We start from the raw sequence: 6,540 nt of genomic DNA, 5'->3' as shown, positions 1-6,540 counted from the left end.
TGAGATTGAGGAAACTATATAAGAAACGAAAATTGTAGATGCAACTGCCATCCTATTACAGCACTGTTTAACTATTTTATAAACACTCCATAAAGACATATTACTATATCATCGGTAACTCGGATTACCGTAAGTAAAAACATATTCCTATATGATCTTGAAGATATGCCTTATAGATGCTGTAGGATCTTCATTCATCAATTTCAATTCTTACGACATTGGTGTGCGCCTTTCCCTTCATTTTTTCCTTCAATGAGCCCCTAAGATAATCTCCATACTTGATCTTCTTGTAAAATTTAACAGGATGTTGGTAATTGACCATCTGGTCCAGTGGTTCAATTTCAATTTCTTGATTCGGCGTTATAAATGAAGCAAAGGAAATCCTTGCCTTGTTTTTGTTTGTCACGGCCCTGTGTTCAATGCTTTTGTACTTTCCATTACTCCATATCTGATACACAACAAAGAATCATATGAGAACACTGTTTTCATTTACTACAATCTTGTGCTACTTTGCAATGCACAAAAATATTTATCTTTCTTCCCCATAATTCAGTTCAATTCAGGAAAAGAGTCGAGTAATTGTTAGAATCATACGTGCGCGTAAAAGAAGTCAATATAAGCGAATTACCAATTAATACGATAAACTTGTGACCAATTAATGCCTCAATACAATCTCCGATGTTCACGACAAATGCATTTGGTATTGGCTTAACTGTCACCCACTGCCCTCATGACGAATCTGCCATCCAGTAGTATCTCGATCCTGCATTAATATTGATATGGAGCTTGTATCTGAATGTGGGCTTATGCCAAGTACATGATCTGGCACGGAACAAGGAGGATAGTAGTTCACATGCAGAGCTTGCATAACCTCCTTGTGCATTCCTAACAAAACATCCTTCTCCAATCCCATCATCAATGATAAGTGGCCAAGGAGTCTTTGAGCTACCTTATTAACTCCAGCTGAATAAGTTTCTATTGCTTCCCTGCAAACAAGGAAAAACTATGTTAAGATTATAGCCACTCATGTAAAGCTATTGACAGAATGTAGAAACCATACCTGAGTTCCGGGGGTGTCATCGGCCAGAACTCTAGTTTCCTGAATTTGGAAGGATAAACAACCATAATAAGTCCGTCTCCCCAATCCAGTGTCTACTCTTCCGACACCACGTAAGCCTGCCCATACCCTTGTATATCATTATTAGCCATTGCATACTTGTTTTTCTCTCCAAGGGGAAGTTTGAAGAAGTTAGATGCAATATCTCTCATATTCTGCAAGACTTCTGCCACTCCATGATTTATTACCTGTAGTTAATCAGCAGTATTAACTTTTCGACATTTAGTAGAAATCAGTTATTATTGCAGTATCAATCGTCGCGATTGTTTTTCCTTTCCAAAAGAATGATAGTGTTTATTTACACAAGCCTACTCAGAGTAGCCAGTCGCTCAAGACATTAAGATAACTTGATCATGATAGAGCACTGTCCATTCATCTCTAATTCAGAGCATATAAGTTCTAGGCCAAATTGTTACTTCTACATCTGACATTGTGTTTCAGATGTAGGCCACTAGGCCAGTATGGTACTACTCGTAACCCAAAACATTAAGTTGATCTGTTGTTGTTGTTATATAATTAGCTAACCACGTGATGACGAGTTTTTCGTCTCCACGCCTCTAATTTTGGCTGCTAGAACCTTATCATAATAGTTGTTGTGAATAGGAGTGATTTTTTGCTCCCAGCGGGATTTGCTCCAAGAGCTCCAAGGGAAACAGGAACAACCACGTGTCCACTAAAAGGAGATTGACAATTATCAAATTCCTTCCTTAGAACAAACTTCCTGATTTGCCCCCACTAAAAATAAAAATAAATAAAAAGAAAAAGAATTAAAAAAATCTCATTGTAAAATATATAGGAGTTCTTCCCATCATTAGCTAAAGATTTTTTTTTATCTTTTTTAGTTTGAAAGAAGTGTCACTAGTTCAGCACTTCAAGTTTTTTATTCATTTTTTTTTTTTTTTTTCCAACAATTAAGACCAAAAACTAGATTTTGTACTCGTTAAGTTTTTTTCTTTTATTTTTTTAAGGTTGGGGGTAAATCAGGAAGCATATATTAAGGTGAAAATTTGATAACTATTGACCCCTTTTCAGTGGACACTTGGTTGGTTCCTGTTTCCCTTGAGCTCTTGGAGCAAAAAATCACTCTTGTGAATAGTACAACAAGTGCATTCATATATGGCATTGCCCTTACACAGTTACACATAGTATGTGTTTGTTAAGGAAAAGAGGTGGTGGTCCACCTTTTCCATAGTTTTTCACGTGTTTGGTTGCCCTGTGGAAAGGAAAAGTGTTTTCCGTGTGGAAACAAAACCACGGAAATGGAAAGGGTTTTGTGTCCGTGCCATAACCCAAAAAAATTCAAAGGAAAGGAAAAAAATCCAAAAAAAAAAACCAAAAAGACCAAACCACCACACCCCTTCTTCATCTTTGACAACTATCTCCACTCTTCAATCTTTAGCTCTCAAACTCTACCTCGTGTACTATCTTCTTCCCTCTCATTCTCTTATGGAATAAACATAAATATATTTTTAGATATTTGAAATGTCTTTTTTGCTAATATGTCGATCTTTATACATACTACAACCGAATGTTCTTGTTTAAAGCTTGTTACTTGAAACAAGATGATTTGACAAAGTGGGACAATGCATGGCTATTTCTTTTTATCAATTGTTAGATCCAAAGAGTTAAGCAGTTTTGTAAAATTGCAAAAACAACTCTATATATATTTCGATCCGAATTGGAAAGAATATTTATTTAACAGGGCTGGGTACAGTCTTATTTTCTCCTCTGTGAATACTGTGATTTTAGCACAACATAAAATAATTTAAGAGTTAAGACATTCCCAACGCCTTATTATTTTGTTGCGTCAAGACCAGATTAGGTGCATGAAGAATAGCTTATAAGCTTCAGTTGTCATTTTCACTAAAAATAAAATAAATAAATAAATATCGAAAAGGAAAAATTATGATCATTTAAACAAAGATGGGCTTCTTCTCGATCAATCTGCATCTCTAGCTCTTTTATATATGTATGTTTCAATCCACATGCATGCTCCACCTACTTCAGAAGCATTGTTCTAAGAATATTATGTCGATCAAAAGGCAAGTACTTGAGGTCAGTTTAGTTAGTTAAGATATGAACATCTTAATCAAAAGTTATATGTGCTTTTCTATTTCGTTAACCTGGGTTGTTTCATGGGTTCTAGTTCTACTTAATTATTAAGAATTTAAGAGATCGAACACACAATGCAAGCAATGTGAGTGAGAAGGATATGTAAAAAGTGTTAACTAGTTAAAGACAGCCTATGCTAAAGACGACTGATCAAATGATTTAAAGGGTTTTGAACTCCCATCGTAATCTCTTTATTACCTTTGTCAAAGTGGGACAATGCATGACTATTTCTATTTGTGGGTTTGATTGATCAGAAAAAAAAATGACTAGCTTTTTAGCTTTTGGTTAGTATGAATTGATTTCATTTGAGTTTAGTAAGAATTGATTTCATTGGAGTTTTGAATATTCAAAATTTAACTCTTAGTAAGAATTCTTTCATTGTTCTTGTTTAATGAAATTTTGAAATACCCATTCTTAATCATACGAGTTTTTTTTATCTCATTCCATTAATCATGGTACAACTCCTTGGTAGTATTATATGCTTATCTATTAATTGTAACTCTGTTGATCAATAACAGCTGTCTTAGGAATATGGATGACTACGAAATAGCTGCAGTCTTTTGTCTAATTGTTGAATATTTTATGATGTCACGCGTGCTTGAGAACATGCCTATTGATAGGGCGCCCCACATAGAAATCATGACTACTATAGACACCTAGCTCTAAAGAGATTGTATTCAAAAAATGATAATAATTGTCATAAAATGCTTCGGTTGAATAGAGCATGTTTTAATAACTTATGTGAGCGACTTCAAAAAAGATGTTTGATTGCTAGTAGGTGGGTTCCTATGAATAGTAGGTGAGTTCTTGTAAAAGAACAAGTGGCAATGTTTCTTTACATTTTAGGCCAAGATACACGTGGGGGCCTACTGCTTGGACTATGATAAGGTCACAAGAAACTATCCACCGACATTTTCATAGAGTTTTGCGATATGTATTGAGGCTTGGTAGGGAATACATAAGACAGGCACGTCAAACGAACTCCCCAGCAGCAGGAAGTAATCTGAAGCTAGTAAATGCCAACAAGGGAACCCAACCATCATACTAAATCATGGTATGCGCCTGCAGCAATCCTTTGCTTTGTACCAACAGTTAAGCCAAGGACTCGAGATCTCTACAACCGGGTACAGAGATCATCTCTGTAACCGTGTTATCTCGCCGTTGATTCGAATCCGAAATGTGTGTGTGTGCCTTGATACCTGTGTGTGTGCGCCGAGATATGAGATGCGTGTGTGTGGTACAGAGATTAATCTCTGTACCCGGTTATAGAGGAACCGGACTCTTAAGCTAAACCTTTCAGTATGTTAATTTAATTGCATTAACATTCGGATAGCATGCATGCACCTGATTGAGATCTTTAATGTTATATATCTGTGTTTGTGTGTACAAACGATGTATTGTTGTACGGAACTTGAAAAAATCCCCAGTTTTTGCAAGCCAGGTCCAGCTTCTTGAGCTCCTCTTCATTGCTCCCATCAGAAAGCAGGGGCAAATCGATAACAGGGATATCAGAGGAAACGGGAGAAAGATTGGGTCTATCATCAAGGTCCCTTGTGTACTTATTTGGAACTGATAAAGGATTCCTCCTTGCCATTTCCTGAACATTAGCAACAGGTACAGATGATCCCCAAGAAGGGGCTTGCTCAATCTTTATGTTTCCGTTGTCCATGTCCACTACAATTTCTCAGTCTGTATGGAGTATTTATCCCTGAGTTAATATAAATCTTAGGTGGACAATCTCGTGTTCGATGAATATATGGAACTTAAAAAGAGTGACATCGTACACAAAGGACGATTCCCTGAAAACAGGCTCTTGGTTTTTCTTGTTGTTTGGTCTTTTGCTTTGTTAGATATAATAATAGCCTTCCAGTAGTGCTCTGCTACGAGTTTCAAAGCATTTTTTACTTCTTTTATTGTTGTTTCACCTATAAATAATTTAAGATTATTCATGCAGTTGAGGGTCCACTTGCTGGTACTGGACAAATGAACAAGATCCGAGGAATAATTGTTTGCTTTTCAACTGTGAGAACTACAAGGTTAATTGTCGTTGTGTTATATGGATGGCCAATGCCTCCCCCCGCAAGAAAATATTAAAAAAATACTCTTAGGCCAAAGGCTCATAGAAAACATTTATACATTTATTTTCAATTGATTGCTCTGCTTCATTTTATTTAGACCAGACAGGGTTTATATATGAATATCCCACATTAAAGAGGAAAGAAAAGACATACTCTGTGAAATTGACGCTATATACGTGCTCGTCACATGGGATGAATCTACATTATTTTGCTAATGTTGAAGACATTAAAAATCTTATGCCAAACAAACTCTTCTTCTTATAGAGTCTTAGAACTCTTTGGTCCAATGGTATAATTAAGTTGATTGGTAATTAATAGTGTTTGGATTCAGGAAATATGCTCGTTAATCCCATTAAGTGGTCACCAATGTTTTTCGAAGAACATGATGAAAAAGGGAATGTATATACAGTCTGGCTCTTAAAAGGACCTTAAATAAGTACCAAATCTAAAACACCCACAACTTCACCTATAAAATGATTTATAACCTAATATTTTGTGCATATGATCTACTAACTATAAAGAACATCTCTACAAAAATTCAACTCGTTTGACAATTTTTAACATTAGCAAAAAATGATTGCAAAAACTAGACATTTATGGACCTTTATATATATTTTCAAAAGTGAAAAACAATTTTATCTAAGTTAGAGGATATCAAACGAGTTGAATTTTTGTAGAGATGTTCTTTATGGTTAGTAGATCATATGCACAAAAGATTAGATTTTAAATCATTTTGTAGGTAAAATTGTGGGTGTTTTAGATTTGATACTTCTTTAAGTTCCTTTTAGGAGCCAGACTGTATGTGTGTGTGTGTGTGTGTGTGTGCTTAGACATTAACATAAGAAGAAGAGAGAGAATAATAAGAGAGATGCATTGTTGAAAAGAGATGCACTGGTACGAAAGGGTAAGTTCTTTTGTTTATCAAGTTTAATATAAGTTGTTGAATTGATATAATAATGTTTATTTAGTTTAAGTTTGTCTTTTACGAGTATTATTTAGACCCCCCTCCCTATGCAATGAGAAAATATGCAAACAATACCCTTAGGCCAAACACTCATAAAAAACATTTCTTTTTCAATCGATTGCTCTACTTTATTTTATTTAGACTAGGCAGGGTATGCAAATGTTTAGATATTCTTCTTGTCTTCAGTAATGGTTTATATATGAATATCTTACATTAAAGAGGAAAAATGACATATCCTGTTAAATTGACGTTATATACGTGCTCGTCAC

At 35.2% G+C, this 6,540-nt stretch overlaps 1 pseudogene across 1 annotated transcript; it reads right to left on the bottom strand.

Annotated features, from left to right (window-relative positions):
- On the bottom strand, window positions 1-5,058 carry LOC147511512 (protein LATERAL BRANCHING OXIDOREDUCTASE 1-like; annotated as a pseudogene). The gene is made up of 4 exons (XR_015217006.1): window positions 4,641-5,058; window positions 1,061-1,305; window positions 663-986; window positions 1-448 (listed from the first exon to the last, which is right to left on the bottom strand). The product of XR_015217006.1 is annotated as a protein LATERAL BRANCHING OXIDOREDUCTASE 1-like (transcript).
- Between the last annotated feature and the right edge of the window lie 1,482 nt (window positions 5,059-6,540).

This window comes from Coptis chinensis, chromosome 3, assembly GCF_015680905.1.
Source record: "Coptis chinensis isolate HL-2020 chromosome 3, ASM1568090v1, whole genome shotgun sequence".
NCBI lineage: Eukaryota > Viridiplantae > Streptophyta > Magnoliopsida > Ranunculales > Ranunculaceae > Coptis > Coptis chinensis.
The sequence above is the reverse complement of the archived record's forward strand: the minus strand, read 5'-3'. Positions and strand labels throughout refer to the sequence as shown.